Below are 25,847 nucleotides of genomic sequence, written 5' to 3' on the forward strand. Positions count from 1 at the left end.
AGTCCCTCTGCCCACTAAAGTAGCCTAGCTTACACATTCAGTATCAGTCTGCTTCAGTTCCTTCTTTCGAGGAATGAAATGCAACTGTCAGAATTTTAACTTAATGGATTTCCTGTCTTGGTGCCAAGACATTTCAGAGTCCTGCTGGGGCTATGGCCTTGCGCTTTCTGGAAAAAACAGGACCACAACACTCAATGAGAAGAGATTCTAGAGTAGCCTAGGCTATTGGATATATTTTCAGAGTAGGCAGGTCTTTTTTTATGGTAGGATTTAGGCCCTTGTCCAAACTGATAACGACCACACAATGAATGTTTTGAATAGCTTCGTTCACAAAGGTCAGTGCCTGGGCCAAAATAGCCTAAATCTGAGACCAAACATTTTCAACATTCAGACCTCTCTTTCAGTTGATTGATCTGGAGAATTTATTGATCACATGTGGAAGTTCGCCAGCTCCTGCTGGTAACTGCTGTTGAGTCAGAAATTCTTTTGTGGTCATATCGTGTGTCCACTTGTCACTGCATGAAGCAGGGGCGGAGTGGCAATCGGGACGATCGGGAGTTTTCCCGGTCGGCCGGCCGATGAGTCTGCGCGGTGCTCCTAGAGCTTTCATCGCGGCCGTGAGTCGTAGCCTACGCGGCGGATGCAATAAGAATTTTCCGTGAAAATCTCCAAGATATACACTTTAACAAATGAGAAGTCCAACCAATATACCACTCGCTCACTGTCTATATGTCATTCATGGTTACCCTGCACACCCATCCCTCCCATGCCTATTGTTGTGTAGGCTAGCCTTAATTTTTTATCTTAATTCATTTTTGTCTTATTCAGGCGTTACAGAGGGCACTCTCCATTGGGAAATGTTTCCAATCATAGTATCATAATGGGCTTAGACTTTGCATTAACTTTGACATCATTAGTCCAGCATAACCAATTGTATTGATCAGGGACTCCCAAAGTAGGCTATCTATCTACTTTTGCCACTAACATTTGCAAACTTGATTATCAATTGGCAGTAACGAAACAATATATTCCTCCAGCTGTAATTCTTCGATGTTTGCTGGCGTTATTGCTTTATTACTGTCTTTCGATTTCAAAACTAACATTATCCCTACTTGTTGCTGATTGGTCTGCCATCCAGGGGGATATTCCATCAACCTCGCTAATGAAGGCGGCGCTTAACAGAAATAGCCTGGCTTGAACTAGCGTAGACTTCCACTTGGGGCTGAAGCCGTTCCATTAACTCAAGTTAGCGGCATCTTGGTCTCGTTTATTCAAGCGAGGTTAAAGTCAGCGTCATCTCTGCTCGTGCACGAGGTAGAACAGTAGACCAAAACAGTAGATTGACGAAAAGAGGATATATGTCGTAAAATTAAGACAATACTAGACGATTTCTGTTCGATTTGGCAAGCGCCATCTCAGGATTTTCATCGAAAGTCATCAAATTTAACATCGAGAGAAAAAATAGATTGCCTACAGAAATGGGAGAATAATGAAAGCATACATTTAAAACAACAATGCTAATGGTTTTGAAATCAATTGCAAGTTTGATTGGCTTCACTCTTGAACACATGGGTCTACAGTCTATGCTTGAACTAAACGAGTGCATGAATAAATAGTATAAACTCAAAAACAACTTAGGATAGCCTATGCATATAGATATTCAAAACTATCTATAGCCTAGCTTACGTTCTTAGATTAAAAGAGTTCATTCTCTCCAAATTATTGTCTAGGTGTAGGTGGTCATAAAATAAATTAGTATCAACATAATAGGCTATTGTCTCCCATAAGTCCCAAAGTGTTTTGAAATAAAATTATCTGAAATGCAATGGCTTTCAATTCAATTTATGCCTAATATTTAATCTGTGTAGCACACAGTTGATTTGACATTCATGAACAATCGTCGACACATGAAGCAGTTTTAATTATTAGCTGCCTAGGCTACAGAATAATTATCCTTTGGCTTGCATCAGATATAATAGGCTATAGCCCACTGTCAAAGCGGTCACTGAACAGCCTACCAAATGTTCATGACCCTTTATCAGCAGTAGACATATGTTTTTCATCAAAGATAAAAATGCCATAATCAAGGTGATAAACAATGTAGCCTTAATACTTCGTATGGGAAGCGAACCTGCGAACACGCAAGAATGTAAATCCTATCCTATGCCGTCTCGCTGCACGTAACACCACCACCGAACGTAAATGACGCAGAGTAGCACGATTCCTAGAACCACACGCATGTGAAGTTAAAACATTTTTAATCGTATAATCTTCATACATTCTTTGAAGTTAGTGAATGTGTAAATCCATGCTTGGTGCACTGTCGGAAAAAAACATTTCTATAGGCCTACTTCTATTTTTGAAGTAGTAGCCTAGGCCTATGCTACAAGTGACCAGAGCACAGGTTGACGGAACCATCTTTTTGGACTCGTTTTCCGACTGATTGTTTTTTTTTGCAACACAGCTTAATTTAGCTTGAAAGTTAACCTGCTACGGAGCAGGTTAGTTCTGTGGCATAAATTCCCATGGTTACCAAGCTGGGATTCACGTTAACCTCATTAATGGAACGGAATTCTCACTAAAATTAGCGAGACTTATCGAAATAAGCCAGGTTTGGCCTTTGAGGTTGATGGAATACCCCCCTGGTGGCTGAGGGAAGCGCTAGTGCAGTGGTCTCCAACACGGTGCCCGCGGGCACCAGGTAGCCCGCGGGACGGCTATGAGGCGCCCCCAGCGCACTTTCTAAAAAATAGCCAACAGGTCACCTGCAGATCACGCTCTAAAAACACGCTCCATTGTGAAGTTTTCAATAGATATTTAAGTCTAGACCAGAACCATTTTAAGAATGTATGTAGCCATACATCTGTAACAATAAATTGATATTGGTGATACCTTATAAATTGTAGCTGCGTTAAAATTTAGCCTTTGGCTTCAAATCCGTTTCCCATTCAATCTTTAAACAACAACGGAAGCGGAGCGCACACGCTGCTCGCACGCATAGACAGTAAAGGGGGAAAAAACTTGCTTGTCTGGTGTAGCCAATGAAAGCATATCTTTGCAAAAGTTCTGTGGCCATTCCATGTTCGTCAAATACGGTTCTTGCATGATTGTTCAAGGACTGAAAAACAATTGCTTTAGCTCACAGGCCTTTTCTCCTCCGTAGGCAACTGCCGTATAATAGCGCTAAAAATGTTATAGCATGCATGACTGAGCAGGACTGTGCATTACCCTTTTTTGTCAGATCATGGATCATTTCAGGTGTGCAATAACTTTAAAAGGAGTTTTCATATGTTAGGGTGGTGTGGGCGATTACTATTGAAATGTTAAAACCGAATTGTCCACTGAAATCAGAACTTAAACATCCCCTGAATTCATAATGGTGGGTTGGTATAAATTGGGTATAAATTGTAACCCAAATTATTAATTGCACAAAAAGAAAGTTTTTTTGTAAAAAAAAAAAAAAAAAAAATAGATTAGATTCCCCATGCAAACTTTGAAATGAACAAACTGAACAAAAATGTTGGTAGTGTTGCATAGGTTATTGATATTAAATTTGAAAATACAGTTGCTTAATATATAAAGACGTATAGGCCTGCACAAATAATGATCATTTAAAAGTAAAAATCACATAGGCCTATTATTTAGGAGGACTACCCTCGCAAAAAAGGGGTGAGGGTATGTTTGTTTTAAATGAGTAGCCCTCCATATGATTTCGGGTCTTCAGGTAGCCCTCATTCCCAAAAAGGTTGGAGACCCCTGCCTAGTGCATTGATAGTAGCCAGGGGCCGTATTCACAAAGCCTTCTTAAAGGAGAATTCCGGTGTGAAATTGACCTTAGCTGTACTAAAAGATGTTGCCGTGTACTTACATGTGTCCAATAGGCACCTTCGGTCACCCCCTAGTATTCCGAATTGCGCCGATTTTCGCCGAACTTGCATAAGGTTTTCAGCTAGCTGTGGGGGCATAGCGTAGCCCAGCGGTTACCAAACTTTTTTCCCCGCGGACCACCTTCTACATCCTGACTCGGCTCGCGTACCCCCACCATCCAACACACAAAAAAGTAACACATTCTATTGACGCATTCCAGGCATCGTGTTTAATTAGCCGCCCTACATGATAACAAAATCAAAATGTGCAACTGGTCTATGAGCTCTCACGCTAAAAAGTGTGGAGAACCACATTAGAATGGTTAGATAGCATCTCACTGCAGACCACGCACTGTGGCTTTGGGCAGTCTGTCTCCCAATCCACGTGAAGCCGAGGGCTATATGCCTCATCATACTTTCGTTTTCTTCGCACAGTCTTTTCTGTCTCGTTCTTTCTTTTATCCCCTGTGCTCCATCTCCACCTTCATTAGTCTGCCCCCCATACCATCCCATCGTTACCTGTGTCCTGCTCTGTTTCTCTCGCTTCTCCTCTTCGACCGCTTTAATTAGGCCTTTTGGACAGTGTCCCTGTTTTTAGCCAGTTTTCCATGTTTACGCAGCCTTCTACCTAGCCTATACTTCAACGAAACCATATCATTATAACCCGATTCGAAATTATGTATTATTTATGAATTAATTCGATTATTAATTAATGAATCATTTTTAACTCCTTTCCGCCATTGCCCTTTTCATCAACGCGTACCACAGTTTGGGAATCCCTGGCGTAGCCTATGCAGCTAAATCGCTATTTTTACACCATTAAAAATGTTCCAAGTAACTCCACACTGCATTGGTAGACTTCTGAGGGTCCTGACATTTAAAACGAGATACTGAGAACTTTGGAAGTGCACAGGAAGTTTATTTAAAAAGACTGTTTATACAAGCAGTACCTTCAGAGAATCTCTCCGCTGGCCGCCATCTTGTAATGAAGTCGCGATCAGTCGACTGCCGAGCACGAACGAACAGGAAGGACAGGGGAACAGATTGCAAAAGTAATTACAAAATTACTAATTACTAATTACAAAAGTAAATAGGAAATATATAGTTACTGTCTACATGAGCATGATGAGTACACGGTATCAACGAAGCTCAAAAGGTTTTATATCAGTGATGGAAATCTCGCGTAATGTTGTTGACGGAAGACGTGCTGCACACGTGAAGGAAACAGCTGATCAGTTACGTGATTATTTACATTACTTGTGGACTGGACTTGGAAGTTTGCAAATCTTGAGAAGATGGCAGAATACGAAGAAGACACAGAGTTATACGAGGAATTTGAAATCATCGGATCTGCAAAATATAAATGACTATTACGCTATTCAAAATTTCCGGATACTAGTGACTGGCTTGGACACCATTCCCAATGCAATGGGTGCAACTATCCCCCACTCACCTCGGCAGACCCTGAGTCACGTTCGGCCAGGTTAGGTTACCTGGAAAGCGTTCGGTCCCCCACGCATGCATCTATTCCATTTATCAAAATACACACTGAAACAACGCCCACTCCATCCTCCCTCCCTAACTACATTTCTTTCTATTTCTGATGGTGGGCTAGGAAAAGTAACGTCAGCATAAACTGCTCTCCGGAATACAAAGCTAAGTGGCTTGTTAGCAAGCAAAGTTTGGTCATGTAACGTTACACGATTCCAAAACGGTGTGATTTACATGCAAATAGTCAAACAATTTCATACATACCTCCGGAGCAATTACCGTCGCTTTCGGGATGGCATTTTTCTTCAGATGTACATTGGGGGGTTTGATCCTCTTGTAGGGATAGCAAACTCGTCTGCATCAAAATGTCAACTACATACACGGTAATCCTTCTGTTTTAGAATATTGACAGGTGTCTCGACATCGAGTTGCAAAACAACAAGCCACTGTTTCAAAGTGGGCTCCTGGAAAGGTAGCCTGTGAAACGTTTCTGGATTGTAGCTCCTCATCCTCTTGCCACAATCTGGTATTGCACATACGCGAACCATCCTTCCTGCTCTTCGCCTCGTCTTCCTCCGTAATGTCAGGTATACCTGTAGCCTGCACACATGCCGGCCGGTCACTCCTCCTCACGTGTGCAGCAACTGATCAGCTGTTTCCTTCACGTGTGCAGCACGTCTTCCGTCAACAACATTACGCAAGATTCCCATCACTGAGGTAAAACCTTTTGAGCGTCGTCGATACCGTGTACTCATCATGCTCATATACTATATATTTCCTATTTACTTTTGTAATTAGTAATTAGTAATTTTGTAATTACTTTTGCAATCTGTTCCCCTGTCCTTCCCATAGACATAATATACGGTCCTTCCTGTTCGTTCGTGCTCGACAGTCGACTGATCGCGACTTCATTACAAGATGGTGGCCAGCGGAGAGATTCTCTGAAGGTACTGATTGTATAGTCTTTTTTAATAAACTTCCTGTACACTTCCAAAGTTCTCAGTATCTCGTTTTAAATGTCAGGACCCTCAGAAGTCTACCAATGCAGTGTGGAGTTACTTGGAACATTTTTAATGATGTAAAAATAGCGATTTAGCTGCATAGGCTACGCTATGCCCCCACAGCTAGCTGAAAACCTTATGCAAGTTCGGCGAAAATCGGCGCAATTCGGAATACTAGGGGGTGACCGAAGGTGCCTATTGGACACATGTAAGTACTCGGCAACATCTTTCAGTGCAGCTAAGGTCAATTTCACACCGGAATTCTCCTTTAAGACAAAAAAATGTCTTAAGTGGTGCTTTCTTCTTATCTTTTGTCTTAGGAACAAATTTAAGAAGATTTGATATTCATGAATAAAGTTTTTATGTTGTTTCTTAACTTTTTTCTTAAGATGTTTCCTAAGAAAACACTTAAGAACAAATGAGATTCTTGAAAACAAAGATCTTAACTCATTGAATGCCAAGCTGTTTTCGGGAGCTTTGTCCTAGAGTGCCAGCAATCTAGACCATTGTTGATGATTTTTGTACAGCCACAGCATATTCTGTGTTATAGCTATGAACACATACAATGGTTCGATTAAAAGGTGAGACTTTAAGCTCTCGGTGGGTACAAACAGTGTATTTCTACACGCCTCTGTTCCTGAGAAATCCCAAGCTAAACAGTGGCTAGTTTTCATCAAAATCGCTGTTTTTTTTTAGAAATGGAGATATAACGTCTTTCATGAAATATGAAGTGTTGCCTGTTACTTACTTGTGTAAACTTTCCGGGAAGTGATCAGCGAGACCTGACGAGACTGCCACCTAGTGATAGACCCAGGAAAATGGCCTGGTTTTGACCTGACGTGCATGCGTCACTGATTCGACCCAAAGCGGCAACCGAGTTCTGATAAAATGTCCAGATAAAATGTCCAGATTGTGCGTTTTCATGAGTTTTCGATCGTCATATATTTCATTTCCATTCATCACAGAGTTCCCAAAATCACATATAAGGTGTATTAGAGTGTCTAGTTTCGTAATTTAAAAAAAAAGCTAAAAACGTAATATTACGTTTTTGGCACTCAACGCATGGGAAGGAAAAACTTAATATTACGTTTTTGGCACTCAATGAGTTAAATGTATTCATAATTAAGATTTTTTTCGTGAATACGACCCCAGTCTGTTATTTCAGTGGAATAAATGAGGTGAGATGCAGGTGAATGAAAGAGAAAAGGACAGACCCACTCCATTGATTTGACTGAAGAGAAGTAAAGTCAGTTTGAACAGGTTTCCTGTCAGGCATCGCACAGCCTCAGTTCAGTTTGGTGACACAGATGTGTCGTTGAACAAAGGACTGAAACACAGTGACTCATCTGGTAGTCACGTCCAGAAAATTATGACTGACATCGGAATGTGCAGAGAGGTGAAGTGCAGCTTTTGGTAGGTATTCAGTTCCAACATAGTGACAAAACGTCATTTAATACCGTTTTCACATATTGTAAGAATTTGAAGTTGTCTTGGAAGAGGCATACGGTTAACCAATTGCATTATAGTCTATATCCACCTATATGATTTACTGAGTCCTTTTTGTAATCTTTCTCAGTAACATATCAGAACATTGCATTTGTCATTGATAGTGGCGTTCTGTCCCTGTCTGTGTTGTAACTGTTTGTAGATGGGATTCAGCAGCCTTATCTTGTAAATCTTGTAGCCACATGGGAGCAAGGCAGCCTCTGTGTGAGGGAATCACTGTGTCAGCTGCGGTTTTATATCTCTTCAGGATGAATATGGTTTCAAATCTGGTTAGACCATGCCATATGGATGTCATCATATCCATGCTTGTCACACTACATGACCTTACATGCTCCTTTGACGACCCCACCTCACAGTCAGGACTATGGGTGATAAATGTGTGGTGAATCTGTAATCAGTGGGGAAGGATGTTGGCCCTCTGCAGGAATCAGCCCACCGACTCCTATACAGACCAACACAGACCACTCGCTAGGAGTCATGAACACACACACACACACACAAGCACACAAACACACAAACACACTCATGTGTCTGTCAGTTGGAAACAGCAAAAGTTGAATCATTTAACCATATCGATTTTTTTCTCCAAAGTTTTATGTTCAATTTCCTGTGTTCTTGAAAACCTTTGTCGCGCTCCAAAGTCTGGTTTTCACACAAGGGTCTCATCAGGATCAGCTCATAGATAGTCAGTACGCAGCATTCTGATCAAAGCACTTGTGATTCAAAAATGAGGGTGTGCCTGCTGTTTCACTCAATATAAATCAACATAATTATGGGTAGCATTATAATGGCATAATTATGAAAAAATGCCTTTAGATGAAGATATGCTTTATTTATAGCATTTAAAACATGAAGATAATTTTTTACAGAGATTACATTTAAAGCAACACAATGTAATGTTTTACCTTAAAATAACATCTGCAAACTCATTTTGACGCACACTGACTAACATAAGGAGAATGGAATAGGAATGTACATTAATGCTGTTGTCTTGGGCAGGAACATGACCCTTTTTGTTTATTTTAGACTGATTGGACACCCCATTAACGCTAAATGGGTACCTTGTACATTGAAAATTGACGAAAAAGGGAATTCCTACATTTTGTTACTTTAAAGCCTGAGTATATTTCTGATGTAAGAGCCAAATGCTGTGTTGTGTTCAGATTATTGTTCCTTTGTCTAACACTGGGTGGCGTATGTCTTAGGTATAAAGGTAGCAAATACAATGTTGTTGGCAGGTGTCTGACCCGGAAGGGCAAAGGGTTTTTGACTGCTTGCGCGCAGCACTTTTGTATTGCTACTGATGGAAACTATGGACAGGTGCTGTATTGGAATAATGGACCACTTTGGATTTTCAGCGTCAACAGTGGTCTTATATGCGTTTGTTTAGCACAGGGCAATCAAGTGAGCGTAGCACTCATAACATCTAGCGCGTCAGCCAGGCCTTCCCGGGCTCAGGCACCTCAGTAGTTCTGTATGAGACTGAACTCCTTTAACACAGTCATACGGTCATACAGTCATGCGCAAAGATGTCTCCAAAGTATACTCCTTTTGCTGTTGTGGATACATCTCTCAGCACCAGAAGCTGTGTCTCTGAAACACAGTGTGTGAAATAGTATCTACATCTGTGGCGGTTATTTTGTATCTTAAATCCTTTTATTTGCCCTTTCATAGCCAATTTACTGTTCTGCCCAAATATCAATTTCTAACTAGTTTAAAATACTGTTGCTGGTGATGAAATTAGCTATCATTCGCTGAAGCATTACAGAACTTTTTAATATTTTTGGGGGCATTTTTATGCCTTTAATCTGACAAGACAGTGGAGAGGGTAACATGAAGAGAGAGTGGGAGAGAGAGATGGGGTGGGATCGGGAAATCTCTAACCTGGGTTCCCATGGGCATATGGACATGATTATGATACTGGCATTGTAACCAGTTGTGCCACAGCGCCCCCCAAAGAGCTCATTTTATCAGCCGGTCTCCCGTAGTTTAAATGCTAGGGACCAAACCTTCAAATGAAAACTTACATCAGCACTCCACATCCCTTATGTGTAGGTGTCTGCTAAAAAGAATAATTAGCCTAAACAGATTATGTTTTCTGTTGACTTGAGTCAGTGCTTGAAAACTTGAACGCACACACAGAAAATTCCTTACAGACACAAAACTTTGAAACCCTGATGACAACTGCAGTCCTGCAACCGTGTGCGCTGTCTTCCTCACAACGTTGGAGAGGATTATTTTTCCAAAAGACAGAGTGAGAAATGGGATCATGTTTCCTGATTGCAAAATGTCAGGTCTTCTGATGCAGAGTTCAGCCACTGCAGCCAAATGTGCATTTCACTGGGGAACTCGTGTGCACATTCCCCGGCTGAAGGAAAATAGCTCTGTACTGAAATAATGGAGCTGGGTTGAAAGGGCCTATTTACATGCCCTGGGTGTGATGTTGTTGTAAGTGCAACAGCACCGACGAGGCCTGAGCCACTTGGGTATTTCTGGAGGAATTTTCAACAAGTTTGGAAATTTCACATAAAGGTGAATCCAGAGAAATGTTCTCATCATCACCTGAGATCAGAGGAGAATGTGTTTATGCCTTATGTAATTCCCCCCGCTTTTATGTTTCTGTATATTAATAGCCTCCATGTTGTGTTCAGACTAATCATTTGAGCATTGTGGCATGAGTGAAATTGGCTTAGGTAGCAGATGGCCTTAGACATGAGGCTGGAGACCAGGTCAAGTTCAGTTAAAGAAGCTTGTGCACACAGTATGTCACATGATAAAATTAAACATTGACCCATCACCCTTTACTCGATTCTCACACTCAATAACTGTCAAATGTGACATTGTGAAATCGCTGCTTTCTTGCTTTGAATGAATGGAACGTCAGGCCGGATTAAAGTGCATGGCGGGCCGTAGTTTGATCACCCCTGCTTTAACAAAGGCAAAAATACCACAGCACCTATAGGAAAGTTTTTTGTAAGAGATTGATTCTCATATATCTTTTAAGCTGGATATTACAGTACATCTGCTTAAGATGATTAAAGTGATCTGAGATACGAATCACATAGTTTAGCTCAAAAGATGAAAATTGTACATTTTGGGCAAAATCTCTGCACATTGTCAGTTGTCAGCATGAATCAAATTTGACCAGATGTGTATAAAGATGCAGTGTGAAGGACTCAGGAATCCAAAGAATCATTAATTTGCCTCCTGGCAGCCTGCAAACACAGCGGAAACACTTCTCTGTCATGTCACAACATATGTTTGTTATTAAGGAAAGTGTGTGTATTTCTATGTGTGTGTGCATGCACATGAACAAGTGCTTGTAAGGAGGATCACAAGTATGAATTTTAATATCATGTTTCGCATAGTGACGGCCTTACACAAAACCTGGCACACACTCCATACACTAATGTCACCAGTGGTGAAGGAAGTACTGAAACTCAGTACTTAAGTAAAAGTACAAATAAGCAGAGCAATATTTACTTTAGTAAAAGTAAAAGTACCACAATGCCAACCCTACTTAAGTAAAAGTAAAAAGTACCTGCTTTTAAATGTACTTTAAGTATTAAAAGTAAAAGTACTTGCATAATGATTTATTATCTTAATATCTATAGGCCTATTCTAATAATAATAAAAAACCAGTAGCCTATGAGCTGTGGCATTTTAATAAAGCTAGTTTTAGGTTATACTAGGCTAGATAGTTTTAAGCTGATGTAATTGTGCTTAGGGCACAGAACAGTTGCATGTCCAGTGTAGCCATGGGTCTGGTGAAATTCACCAGGTGAATATAGCCTACCGAATTCAGATGTCTACAAGCTCACGCTTTGCCTGGTCTAGACTAGACTAGACTAGACTTTCAAAGATTTAGAAGCGGGGCACGTAGCGCTCTATCTTTGGTAGCAACCCAGCCCCCTGGTAAAACAAACGTGTTTGTCAAAGAGAAAATGTAGAAAATGTAGCAGAGTAAAAGTACAGATAATTGCTGCAAAATGTAACAAAGTAAAAGTCAAAAGTATGCACTATAGATTCTACTTAAGTAAAGTACAAATACGTGGAAAATTTACTTAAGTACAGTAATGAAGTATTTGTACTTCGTTACATTCCACCACTAAATGTCACACACACACACACACTCACACACACACACCTTCACTCACTTCACTTTCTCTCATTTGCCTTAGCTCTCTGTCTTTCTTTCTTATACACACACACTTACACACTTGCAGGAGAAAAAAACAGAGACAGCATAGGAAGACAATCACCCTGGCAAGCACAAAGCCAGCAAAGACTATTTCCAACAGCCAGTTTGGGGGATGCTACACCTTATAAAAGCCATTACAGGTTTAGGAGGACCGAGGGTTTCCCAGATATGTAAAGTTGGGTTTGGATTTCAGTCACGCTCCCTGACTTTGCGCTGCAAAAGAAAGCATTTCTGGCCTGGCAGCAATGGAGCATGGAAGTCATTTGTTAAATTCTGGTTAAGTGGTGGTTCTTTAACCATTCTGGATGTTGGCCTGGTGTGTGTGTGAGTGTGTGGTGTGTGTGTGTGGGTGGGGGGGGGGGGGGGGTGATGTGAAGTTTATGTGTGTTAAGGCTGTGGTGGGGGTTTTCTGGCAGCGGTGTAGGCGATGTGTGTGTGTGTGTGTGTGTTTATGGGGGGGGAGACATCCATCACACTCCCTTAGACATCTTACTTATCTCCTCACCAGAGTAGGACCATCACGGCCCGTCACAACTCACATATCACCCACACCCATATAGGATAGATCCCTCCCCTCCTCCCACACATCTCTAGCTCTCCCTCTTTTACTTATCCCACATCTCCCTTCATCACAATATTTCCCTTTTTCATTCTTTGTTTTTTTCTTTCACTTTTTTCCTCTTTTTCTCTTTCTTCCCTTCCCTCTCTTATTCCCTCTGCCCCTCATACTCCTACTCATTCTCTCTCTCTCTCTCTTTCTCTCTCTGTCTTTCTCCCTCTCCTTCATCTCTTTCTCATCTCCTGCTGGTCATGATGCCATACTTCAGGTCACGTGAAAGGAGTTCACCTTAAATGGCCGGATGTCTGGAATCAAATAAGAGGAAAGTTTTTTTTCTGTAATACCATAGAGAACCTGACCGTTACGAAACTCCTGAAGGATTGGATTGTGTTTCTAGAGGCGATCTGACTCATGCTGTGTGTGTTTTCATATCCCTATACACTCTCCCGGCCCCCGAATAGAGCGGATTATCAGGTTTCCCTTCCCCGTTCAGTGGCACTCGGAATTAACGTTCTTGTCTCTGTCCTGAGAAAGATTTATGTCCATAGAATGGGACCCGTCGCATGACACCTCACAGTTCCATTCCGGAGTCTGATTTCCCAGGAAGTTAGAGAGATGCATGAGGTCATAATGGCTCCGTTGGTTTGTTGATTCTGATTGGCTAGAGTAGACAAATGGCACCGTAAAGGTGCCTTGTGTAATCATTCTGTTGGTGGTCCAACCAATTTGTTTGTGTGTACATTCGTGATTTTGTGTGTGCATTTTTGCCTCTACTCTCTCTCTTTCGCTCTATCTCTCTCCTCTCTCTCTCTCTCTCTCCCTCTCTGTGTGTTCTGCTACAGAGACTTCTGTCTGCTCTTCGATCTGTTTCTAATGATGACAGAACACACATGGCTGAACATCTTGAAATCTCCACAAATGTTTTTGGAGGGGAAATCAAAAAGCCATCAAAATGTTATGAACAGGAACCAGGGCAAGCTGATTGTAGAAAAACTGTTTGCTAATGAAAGCAGTTTGTGGATTCGCTCTTGTCTTTTTATAGAACTGCATGTAATGTTCTTCTAATGCACATGACTATGGAGCTAAATTTGTCTCAATAATATTTGTATATGCGCAGCGGGGGATCCACAAATATTTCTTGATTTGCATGTGTGTTTTGATATCTACAAATAAAAAAATCAGATTTGTAACTCGTATATTGATTTTTACAAATATAGATGTGCATTTGTAAATAAAATGCCATTTGTAAAACCGAAAATTTAATTTGTGAAATGTGATTTTGCATTTGTGGATCACCAGCACATGCATTCTTCGCTTTCCTAAGTTGCGTGTTTTTGAGACGTTCTTCACATGAAAGTCACACAAATCCACACGTAAATAGGCCTACTTTAATTCACCGGCACACAGAAATCGCAATCCAGTAGATGGCGACATCCACAAATATTTCTTGACTTGCATTCGTGTTTTGACATCCACAAATAAAAAAATCATATTTGTAACTTGTAAATTGGTTTTCACAATTGTAGATGTGTATTTGTAAATTAAATGGCATTTGTAAAACTGAAAATTGCCTTTGTGAAATCTAATTTTGCATTTGTGGATCACCAGCACACACAGTTTTCGTTTTCGCATTTGTGGATCAGCATTTGTGGATCACGTATTTTTGAGACAAACTTTGCGCAGAGAAGCCACCCAGATCCACAAGTAACCTGCTGACACTTTCTAATCCAGTAGATGGCAGTGTTGTTCTATGGGACTCATAACCAAAGATTCTTTGCTCATAACTAGCGAACCTAGTTCTTAAAGGAAAATTCCGGTGTGATATTGACCTAAAGTATGTTGAAACATGATACCGAGTGTGAACGTATGTCTCATAGCCCATCTCGGCTTGTCCCCTGCACTCCAAAATCTGGCGCTAGTTAGCCGATGCTACCAACAGCTTTTTCAATGGTGGTGCTTCGGCATCGGGCTAGCCATGCAAATAAATCACTGTTTTACACCATTTACGAGGCTCAATGTATCTCCACACTTCATTGGTAGACTACCGAAGGCCCTGACATTTAAAACGAGACATTGAGAACTTTGAAAAAGCACTGGTAGTTTACTTACAAGACGATTTATACAGACAGTATCTTCACAAAGTTTAGCGTTTGCAGCCATCTTGAATTTAGTCACGATAAGTCGAGCGACGAGTAAGAATGAGTATGATAAGGGATCAGATTCCAAAAATAATTCCGTGGAAATGCATGGATTCCAGTTGCTGCTACTGGAAGAAACTGGAATCCATGCATTTCCACTGAATGTGAGTGTCTCTGAACTAAGTAATGAAATAAAGATAATTCACCTTGGTTTTTAATGACATGAGTAAGAGGCTACGCAACTACGCAAACTTTTACATCTAAAAATAGCCTTGTCGTGTTTGCTTGTCATTTGTGCAGTGCTCACCACAATTGAACATTGCATTACACTCTTCTGCAGGGGCGTAGCACAAGATCCTGAGCCCCTGCATAGGCAGTCCTGATGGGCCCCCATGTTCCTCAACCCAGATCAAATAAAATATATTCCAGACTTTTCAAGGGCCCTCTCTCCCCTTGGGCCCCTATAATCAGTAGTGGTTTTACCCCCAGTCTGACGCCCCTGCTCTTCTGCGACCCAAGAAAGGTTCTCTTCGAGTTGTTTGGTTTTTCAACATTTATTTTAAATAATGTAATAGCAAACAACATGACTCATATCTTTATACACACCTAATAATACGACCACGGACACAAATTACTCTCCTTCATACGGTGTAAGGCTGTGTAATGTGAGGTGTTTAATTACACCACCAATACAATGTAATCATGACATTAAAGGTAAGTGTTACATTTTTTAAATTAATCAATATGAAATATTCAACTGACAAAATATTTTAGGCTTGTAATTATGAACTCCAAAATATATAAACTCCAATGAATATGAAAAAACTATAATAATATAAAATATATAAAATATCTGATATATCTGTATTACTGATTAGCATTGCCAGTGATGTGAATGATCAAGCATTGACAATATTCAATATTACTGGTGGCGATAAGGTGGTAGGGGGCTCCCAAATCAAATTCTGCCTAGCCCCCCCCACCCCACACACACACACACACCCTATTCCAAAACTCAAGCATATGACTCTCGTTCCTCTCTGATCCTCATTTTGGCCCTGTCTGACCACAGGCTTATTTACTCTCTGCTGCTCCGCACCCTCACGTGAAAAGAACTGCAGGAGTAATGGACTGTGAACACAGGAAATGCTCAGCTTCAGACAATCAATCTCAGCTGTGGACGCACAACTTTTTTTGTCAGTTGTTTGGTCACGTGGTTAAATAGACTTGAAACACATTTCACACAATACCATTTCAAGAATATTTAGTCTATTATACATGTATACAGTTCCAATGACAATGTTTTGACAATTTTTTGATTGCAAACAAAATGATTTAATCATGACATGTCTTCACAAAACTCACATAGCTGTTGTGTCAGTAACTGAAAAAAAAAACAAGCAAGTCTACCCAGCGGACTTTCTATTGCATGAGGTCTGTTGGAGGTTTCGTATGTGTTTGATTATTTGTGGAATCAGACAGGCCTCTCGCCTTACGGGAATGCACTCGTTAATCCGTGAATCTGCACGTTCATTCATGGAACCCTGGACATCCGGATTTGGATTTGAATTTGGCACATCTGGGTGTGCTCCAGGAATTCATAGTTAAATGCCGTAATAGAGCACAAATGATTCACAATTATTCCAAACGCAACAGTAGACAATTCAGTTGTAAACCATTTAGTTCAATTCAGTGACCAGTTCATAGTTACTGAGTCATCTGAAAAACATTTGAGTGGACTCATATTGTGTAGGTGAGATAGTTCTGTTCAACTTGTTAATCTTGAATACTTTAATATTTACCTCTATGATATGATATGGTATTATTCTTCCCATGGTTATCAATATGTTCATGATTTGGAATTTATTGAATTTTCTGACTTTGTTCTGGTCAGAGTCTCAACACTGTTCGGGTCCCTTGGAATTTTTTACTTGCCTTTGACATGAACTTCACTGACAAACAGCAGCTGACAGAGGAGGTTTCACGTTCAGCAATCATCTCCTCATGATCCGCTAGCTGCCCATTCCATGAGTACACTGTGGGTAGCCCTGGCAACGAAAACTGAAAACAAACAAAGTGTCCCCCAAACAAAAACAAAACCATGCTTGGAGTTTCTCTGGGAACACTGAAGGTAGGGGTGAGCCCCCATCTCTGGTGTGTTTCGTTTAGTCTTTTTTAGTAAAATATAAGTTGTTTTGGACAAAAGCATCTGCTAATAAATTTAAATATTAACATAAACATAAACACGACTTCCTGCGCAATCGCTGACTGTACCTTTAAGTGTGTGGATGGGCATTGAGTCTAAACCACTGATATTTATCAGCTGCTGTATTTCCCAATTTGTCTGTGTATTTTCTACCATGTACTGCTGGGTTGACACCATTGGCCGAACCAAATTCCTTGCGTGGGCTAGCACCTTGAATTCTGATTCTGAGTCTGCCTGTGTCACCATGGATAAATTGTTAACTGTCACTGAATGGCTGAATTGCTATACATTACACTGAATGAAGATGTTTCTCAAATGGTCCATGGTGGGGGAAAATGAGAATTTGAGGTTGCATCTAAAAAACAGAAATTAAAATGACAGTAAAAGCACTCCATGCATTCCATATCCAGCCTAGCCAAGCATGTGGGCCAAAGGGTTGTATGACTACAGCTTGTAAGAGCTTAGCAATCTAGGCAAACTGCGACCATTAAACCAGGTCTATGTGTGACGTTTCTTCTCACTGCTCGATCTACCCTGACAAAATGCATAGTGGTGCATAAACCCTCAAAGCACAGTGGATACTGTGCTGTACAGATACTGTAAGAGAGCCACTTTAAACAGGGAGTTGTACCAACATAAACATGGACACAAGGCCAAGCGAGGTTGAATGGGAAAAGAAAGCTGAGAGCCGGGAAAGCCGAGTTGTTGAGTTTGAACTGAGTAATAGTATAACGCTGTTAATTATGTCTTGGAAAGAGGATCTCACCCAGGTACACACACACACACACACACACACACTTGCCTGCAAGTTATCTTATTCACACTGGCAAGCAGTTTCCCTCACACGTGTATTGGGTAGTTTATAACTCTGGTCAGCCCTCAGTAATGGCTCCCTGTGCTCCAGCTGTGAAATAAAGTCCTCACTTGAACTCGGACCGACTGTGTCTAACTCAACAAACAACCCGTTATCTCACAGCCCTTTTCGCCCTCTCTCTCTCTCACACACACACACACACACACGTTATCTCACAGCCCTTTCCTCCCATTTTTCCTCTGCTGCTAGCGGCTAGCTCGTTCTTTGGCTCACTCTGTGATTTGTGGTCTCTTTCTGACTTGATAAGAGATCTTTCCTTGTTTACTGATGGCTGGTCTCTTTGGCCCCACTCTAAACTCTCACTGAATTCTCTCTAAACAGTATGCAATCATATCTGATTTTATGGTTTATTTAACCTCTGATCGCTCTTCTGATCTCTCCTTAATCTTTTTCTCTACAGTCTCTCCATGGCAATCCTCTAATTTAATGTATTAGAATTTGATACTTTGAAGCTACACCATGAAAAAATTTATATTTTTGCTCCTTCAAGACGAAATGAAAAATTAAATGAAATTTAGTACAAAGACTGTGCCAAGTTAGTCAAAAATCGGCTTAATGGGTCATGACCCTACCCGAATAACAACGTTAAATAGTGCATTATCAAGTATTCCGGGCCAGAGACTTCATTCTCCGTATCATAAGTGATTCTAGCACCACAGTGAGTTTGAGGCCTTATTTTGAGGCCTTTAATTCAGTGTCCCGCCGGCGGGACGGTTACCCCCTTCCCCCACCTCCCCTCAACATTCTAAATCAATTGTATGCACCATATTGCTATGTAGCATAGTAATGTTATACACCATTTCAAAGCTTTGACTCTTGGGAATCCAAAAATGACAACTTTTTTCATTTACAATCTGTATAGTGCTTTACATTCTTAGATTAATCTTATTATGTCTCAATTAAATTTGATCCAAAATGCCCCCCTCCCCCCCTTCCGCTTTTGGTGCTACCCTGACTTCTGGCTGCAGTGTAGCTGCAGCACAATAAGTAGATGCAACATATTGGGTACTGAAATATTCATAAGAATCCATAGAAATTGAATCTTCATGTTGTGTTATCCAATATTAGTTGTACAGATGTATATCTTATACACACTCATTGAACCAACAAAGTAAATGCAAAAATAGAGACATTTTTGTAATCATTCTATATTTAGTGTAGTCATTCCATATCAGAACCCCTGAAGTATAATCCAAATACAAGCATGAAACCTCAAAGTGTTACCTTTCATTTGAGACCAGGATTATGCTTCTACACAAAGGGGTTCATGTGCAGTAAGCATTTGATTGTCAGTATGCATTTTGGATAACGAAAAGTCCTATGGGGAGTATCCATAGGCATTTTACAAAACGCATGGGCATACCTTGGCAAATAATAGTCTAAAGCACTCATATTTTCATTCTATATCATACCTGTCAACACTCCCGTTTTTCCCGGGTTTCTCCCGTATTTCAAGGTCATCTCCCAGCACCCTCCCGTTTTGTTATTTCTCCCGGAAAAACTCCCGTAATTTGCATGGCCATCAAACTTCATTTTAAAATCATTGATCCATTCAGGTTGCCAGATTGTGTATGAAATACACCCTACACAAACACGACCACTTAGTTTCAATTTCAACCATTTTGTCATAAAACCTGGCAACCCAAAACCCAAATAAGGAAGCGGGTGCCAACTGCGAGTCTCGTCATAAGCAAGCGGGCTAGTTGAATGGCCTACTACTAAACCCCTCTTCTACTGCTCTTTTTACCCCCCCCCCCCCCCATTAATGCACAAATAGGCTGACACCAGACATAATTTCACTGCATTTCTTACTTCCAGTAACTATATGCATGTGACAATAAACTTCCTTGTATCCTTGTATCCAGAACTAGCTGTTGTGAAATTGTTGGGAATTTAATTGATTAACACATCACATAAACTGTTATTGAGTGTTGCTGATACACTGAACTTGTTCCCTTGGAACCAAATCTGACAGCAAGCAGCTTTGGAGTTTTGGAATTAGGCTGCAGGCAGGCAGCTGGTGGGTAACTTAACTGGCATGCGTAAGGTAATGGTAAGGTAAAAGCAACAACCGAAATGCAGTGTTGAAACACATGTATGAAACGTATTAAATATGCAAATACAGATCCGGTATAAACACTGGATAGACGGTGGCATGGGGTGAGTAAAGGAGCAAAAACTGACTTCTACCTTTGTCTAGGGTGCAATTGTTTTGGGTGAATATTGTTTACATTCTCACATAAGATAGAAAATCATATGGCCTTGTATAAAATGTATTTTAGCTAACAATAGTATGTAGTAGCTAGTAGTTAAGCACTACCCTAGTTCAACTTTTTTTAAAAGAGCACTGATCAAATGCTACAGAAGAGGAAGGCAATGTGTCATTTCTCAGAAATAATTTGTACATCCAATCTGTACATCCACTTTTTTCAATTGGTATTTTCTAATTCCACGGTATTCTACAACTTTCACATACAGTAAGTGATGGCTCAAGAGAAGATTATTGTGCAAGTCCAGTTAGTGTTTTCCTGACAAATATCTGTTATCAAGTAAATTATGTACACACAAATGTATAAGTCTACTATGATTACAGCCTTGGTGTAGAATAGAGCATACTGCATGAATGGCCTATATGAGCCGTGTCTCTTTCAAATTTTGGCAACTCGTGTATTTCTACAGTAAAAACAACAAACTAAGCAAATTAAGGGAAAACATTATAGACCTATTTGAGACAAAAACAGAAAGCAGAGGGATGTTTGTAAATGTTTGAGATGCTACCTCTTTTGCTTAAAAATGTAGCTTGGGTCTATGTGACCTGCTGTTCCTCATTTAACCAAAACCCATAAGGATGTGAGTTTGGGTGTTTACACGAACAGGCAGTTCAGCCTATGTGATTACCCATTATGTCTCTGTCAGAGGGTTTCAAAACAAATATTTCTTCAGTAGTCAACATCCCTAACTGTATGTGCTTATGCTGAGCTGCATTTGATGGTTTATTCTTTGTTTGTTTGAATGATTTAACTAAAAGAGCAATGCAACTTTAATGATCAAGTGTCCTTTTTTGTTTGCTTCCCGCAATACAAACTGAGCTAGTTTTGGGAAGTGCTTCGTATGTTTTGACTGGTGAATGGGAGAGGCTGGACGTCGGCCCCCTGCAGCTCTTTGGGTTAGACCTCAGAGCAAATGAGGCCAGGCCAGAAAAGAAGAGACTGAGAGAGGGGGGGGAGAAAAAGACAAGTTAAAGAACTTTCCAGAGGTTTTACACCCTTTGGAGTTCTATAGCACTCCTCCCTTTTAAGTTGTTCAGATGGGGAGAGCAGACAGCTGAGGCCACTGACACTGTGCAGTGGTGGTGGTGTGTGGGGGGTGAGGATTGGCATTAATCAAAAGGGAGGGGGAGAGAGCTGAAGAATGACAGAAAGAAAGACAGGTGGGGACAGATGAGGGAGGATAGAGGTAGGTAGATAGTGATGGGTGAGATGAGTTTGGGGGAGTAAAGGAGAAAGAGCGATAAGGGTCTGCTCAGCTGGACAGAAAAAAAGACCAATCACAAATACATAAACGCCACATGACCCTGGCAGGATGACGGTGGGGGTATCAAACGGTTAAGGTATCAAACAGTTAGGGTATCAAACAGTGGGGGTATCAAACGGTGGGGGTATCAAACAGTGGGGCCTCAAACAGTTAGGGTATCAAACAGTGGGGGTCTCAAACAGTTAGGGTATCAAACAGTTGGGGTATGAAACAGTGGGGGTATCAAATGGTGGGGGTATCAAACAGTTGGGGTATCAAACGGTGGGGGTATCAAACAGTTGGGGTATCAAACAGTGGGGGTATCAAACGGTGGGGGTATCAAACAGTTGGGGTATCAAACGGTGGAGGTATCAAACAGTTGGGGTATCATACAGTGGGGGTATCAAACGGTGTGATGCAGCAGAGTCGTGCGTGACTGGCGTCGGCGGCGTCTCTCCTGTTGGTGCTGAGCCGGTGGAGGTGGCTCACCTTCCTTCCTGCAGAAGTGCCGCATCAGCAGCAGCCCCCGAGAGCCGGGCCAAGATCAGCCCTCGAGAGCCGGTCCAAGATCAGCCCTCGAGAGCCGGTCCAAGCCCACACAGGCAGCACGCCAGCACGAGCACACATGTGGCCAAGCCGATGGAGTCCGGTCACTGACCAATCAGGCATGCTGTGGCACTGTCACTGACCAATACCATTTTAGAGAATGGCATAACAGTCTTGGCCCTTCAAATGAGTCATAGCACCAGAGCGCATTTTAAAGAAGCGTGTGGGTTTTGCGAGGGATCACTCTTTATTAGAGGTGAAAGAGGGTTTTAATGACCACTATCACTTGTTCCCACTCACAGGTCAAAGAGAGCATGAGTCAGACTTCAGACAGACGGTGCAGTTCTAATTATCACATCAAAACCTCACACGCACACGCCCACTCACTCGCATGCACCCCCACTGTCTCCCACACACACACTCACGCACATACACACCCATGCCATCCGTGGCTGAGGTAACAGTTAAAGTTACAGTTAGTAGGCATGTGGGTCTTTGGTCAATATAAATGTTTATTCATTTTAACAATACAACTTTATACAAAAATACACATGATGCAAATGTGATATTATGTGACTGACATGCAAAAAGACAGAGAAAAGGCATAAAACTTGTGGTTATATTGTGTTGTATCAGCGTTAGCGGGGATACGTCTCATCTGTTATGTTCAAACAAAACAGAGAGCTAGCTCGCTACTCCCTCCTCTTCCTCCCATGCAATTAAAACTCTCCTAAATGCGCATCTCATCGGTTATTGGTTGAAACACTTTATTTTGCCTTTGAGTGGGTTGCCAACCCTTGTTGGTAGCAATTGTTTTTGTGTATAGATCTCGGAGCCTAGGCTGCCTACAGAGACGTGTTTTTTTGACGGCCTGCTTATGGGGCAGACAGCTAGAGGATCGTTAGGAAAGATTAGATGAATGTGATTCATCTATTTTGGGCCTGAAATCGCTGATACAACCTTTAACTCAAGACAGCACAGAACAACAGATGTTCAATGCATAGCGTTAGAACGTCCCCCAGCATTTAAAGTGGACAGAACACCTTCTGAATCATAAGGTACATAATCCAACTATAAAAGTACACATAGAAGCCTCTACAACACATCTCACCATGTCGATGACGGACTCTAGGCGTAGGTTCAGACTTTCTCCTCACTTCACATGATTATTTTTTGAATATGTTATTTATTTATTAGTGTCTCTTGTCATTGCTCTTGATGGAAATTTGTCAAATCCCAATTAATCGGGGGTACGGCGAATACTGACACGGGCGGGATGTTGCTGTGCGGTCTCTCTCCATCTGGGTACCAGGCCTCTGAGGTGCATCCAGGACATCCCGTGGTTGGTGTGCACAGATGGGTCCAATCGGCCGAACATTATGAGTAATAACAACAGTCCATAAACACATAATATTCATCGCCAGTCTGGGCGCAGGGCACTATGGTGTCAATAAACAGGCCTAGAGTCTCATGCCACACGCACGCACACACACACACACAATGCATTTACATATGCTTGCTAATACATGAACACATGCACACACTCTGCATACACACACACACACACACACACATATACATACATACAGACAAACACATCAACCCCTGCTAATACATAAACACACTGTGCATGCACACACACACACACACACACACATATATATATATATATATATATATATATATATTACACAGATACGATCATCCTTTGTCTGGTTCCCTGTAACACACACACACACACAAACTAACACACCAACCCCTGCCACTACATACACACATTGTGCATGCATGCACACATGCTCACAGATACTTAGCGGGAGTTAAAAATCCAAAACCTTAAGAAGGAGAACAAGGCAGAGATTTACAGGAGCCCAAGGTAATAGTCGCCATTTCAGAGAATGGCGTAAAAATCTCAGCCAAATGGCGTAAAAATCTCAGCCAAAATCTCAGCCAAACAGAAACTGAGCAGGCTGGCTGTGGTTATAAAAGCAGGCATAAAGGGGAGATATGGGGTCCACTAATAGGGCATAGCAATGAGACTCTGGCCTGCTGTGGAGACTTTTTCATGTCACACAAACCCCAACAAGCACACACAGGCAGTCTCCGGTCTTCCACACACACAGGCAGTCTCCGGTCTTCCACACACACAGACCAGTCTGCCACACACACAGGCAGTCTCCGGTCTTCCACACACACAGGCAGTCTCCGGTCTTCCACACACACAGGCAGTCTCCAGTCTGCCACACGCACAGACCGGTCTGCCACACACACAGGCAGTCTCTGGTCTTCCACACACACAGGCAGTCTCCAGTCTGCCACACACACAGACCAGTCTGCCACACACATAGGCAGTCTCCGGTCTGCCACACGCACAGACCGGTCTGCCACACACACAGGCAGTCTCCGGTCTGCCACACACACAGGCAGTCTCCGGTCTGCCACACACACAGGCAGTCTCCGATCTGCCACACGCACAGACCGGTCTGCCACACACACAGGCAGTCTCCGGTCTGCCACACACACAGACCAGTCTGCCACACACACAGGCAGTCTCCGGTCTGCCACACGCACAGACCGGTCTGCCACACACACAGGCAGTCTCTGGTCTGCCACACGCACAGACCAGTCCTCCACACACACAGGCAGTCTCCGGTCTTCCACAACAAGCATACATAGCTTCATCCTCATCCTCAGCTTCCATTAATGAAGTGTGCAAATACGTATGTAGGCAGCAAGGTTTCCGTTGTCCGGTAATTACCGGACATTGGCCGGAAAAAAAATGAAATGTCCGACAAAATTAAATCTCTCCGATCAAATTGTCCGATTGAAATTGGCTAATAATCCCGTCCCCTAACGCAATCTGAATTTGAGAATAAGCCTTAATATGTAGGCCTAAGCCTATATTACACGTCCTCTGGCTATGTTTTTAAATGAACAGGCTCTACCGTTTGAAAGTTATTAAACAACACGCATAACCTATGCTGCATTTCAAATAGGAAGCGCACGCTTAAAACGTCCATGTTAAACAACGAACAAATCAGAGGCGGTTCAAACATGGCCAGGCCCAGGCAGACTAGCCTTAAACGTTTTTTCAGAGGCCAGACGCGATGGATGATGATAAATTGGTAACGTCTGAAGCCTCAGATATCCGGTCAACTCCACCACCACCAGATAAAAAGCAGAAGTGTCGGGCGTATATCTGTCGGAATCAGTGACATTGGAAGTGGAGTTGCGGGGGGTGCGGCCGCTCCAAGACACTGTCATTCTCCGTGTACATTGGACATGCAAAGTGTTCTTTACCCAAAGCATACAGTAGGTTTATGCGTTCTCTGTCTATGATCTGCAGGGTTAGGGCCTCCTCGACGGCACAATTAAACGGTATCATTGAACCGCGGCCGAAAGAAAAAGAAACTAAACATTTCCCAGAATAGGAAACATTTCTTAATTTATTGTTATCAAATAAAGAGGCATAGCATTAGGGGTAGTGGTGTGAGCGCTCATTCTTGTGTGTGCACATCTGTGTAAGTTAAACAGTCACCACTGAGATAACGTGGGTAGCAGCAACAAACAACGTAGCCTTTTTAAAACAACGAACGAAGCGGACTCTTGCTGTCCATGAAAAGATACTTGCTAGATCTTGTTAGGCATGTTTAAGTTAGGCTAATGAACATGTTGCATTCTATACAGATTATGTAATTCTTTAAGCTACATAGCCTGTCTCCAGTTTTCCTCAGTTTGACTAATTAAGAAGGGATAATAGGATATTTGACCGGCATATCATCAAAATGTCCGGAAAACGAAACCTCTGCCGGTCACTTTGACCGGCACCATTTTTTTCTAGCGGAAACTCTGGTAGGCAGGCTATGTATCATTATGTATAGTATGTATGAACATATGAAAACATTTATGGGTAACACTTTACGGTAACATGAATTTTCATGAATTC

The sequence above is a fragment of the Alosa pseudoharengus genome, unplaced genomic scaffold (genome assembly GCF_046254945.1).
Source record: "Alosa pseudoharengus isolate Yale_2024_CS ecotype anadromous, Long Island Sound unplaced genomic scaffold, YU_APseudo_1.1 YU_APseudo_1.1_scf_7, whole genome shotgun sequence".
Taxonomy (NCBI): domain Eukaryota; kingdom Metazoa; phylum Chordata; class Actinopteri; order Clupeiformes; family Clupeidae; genus Alosa; species Alosa pseudoharengus.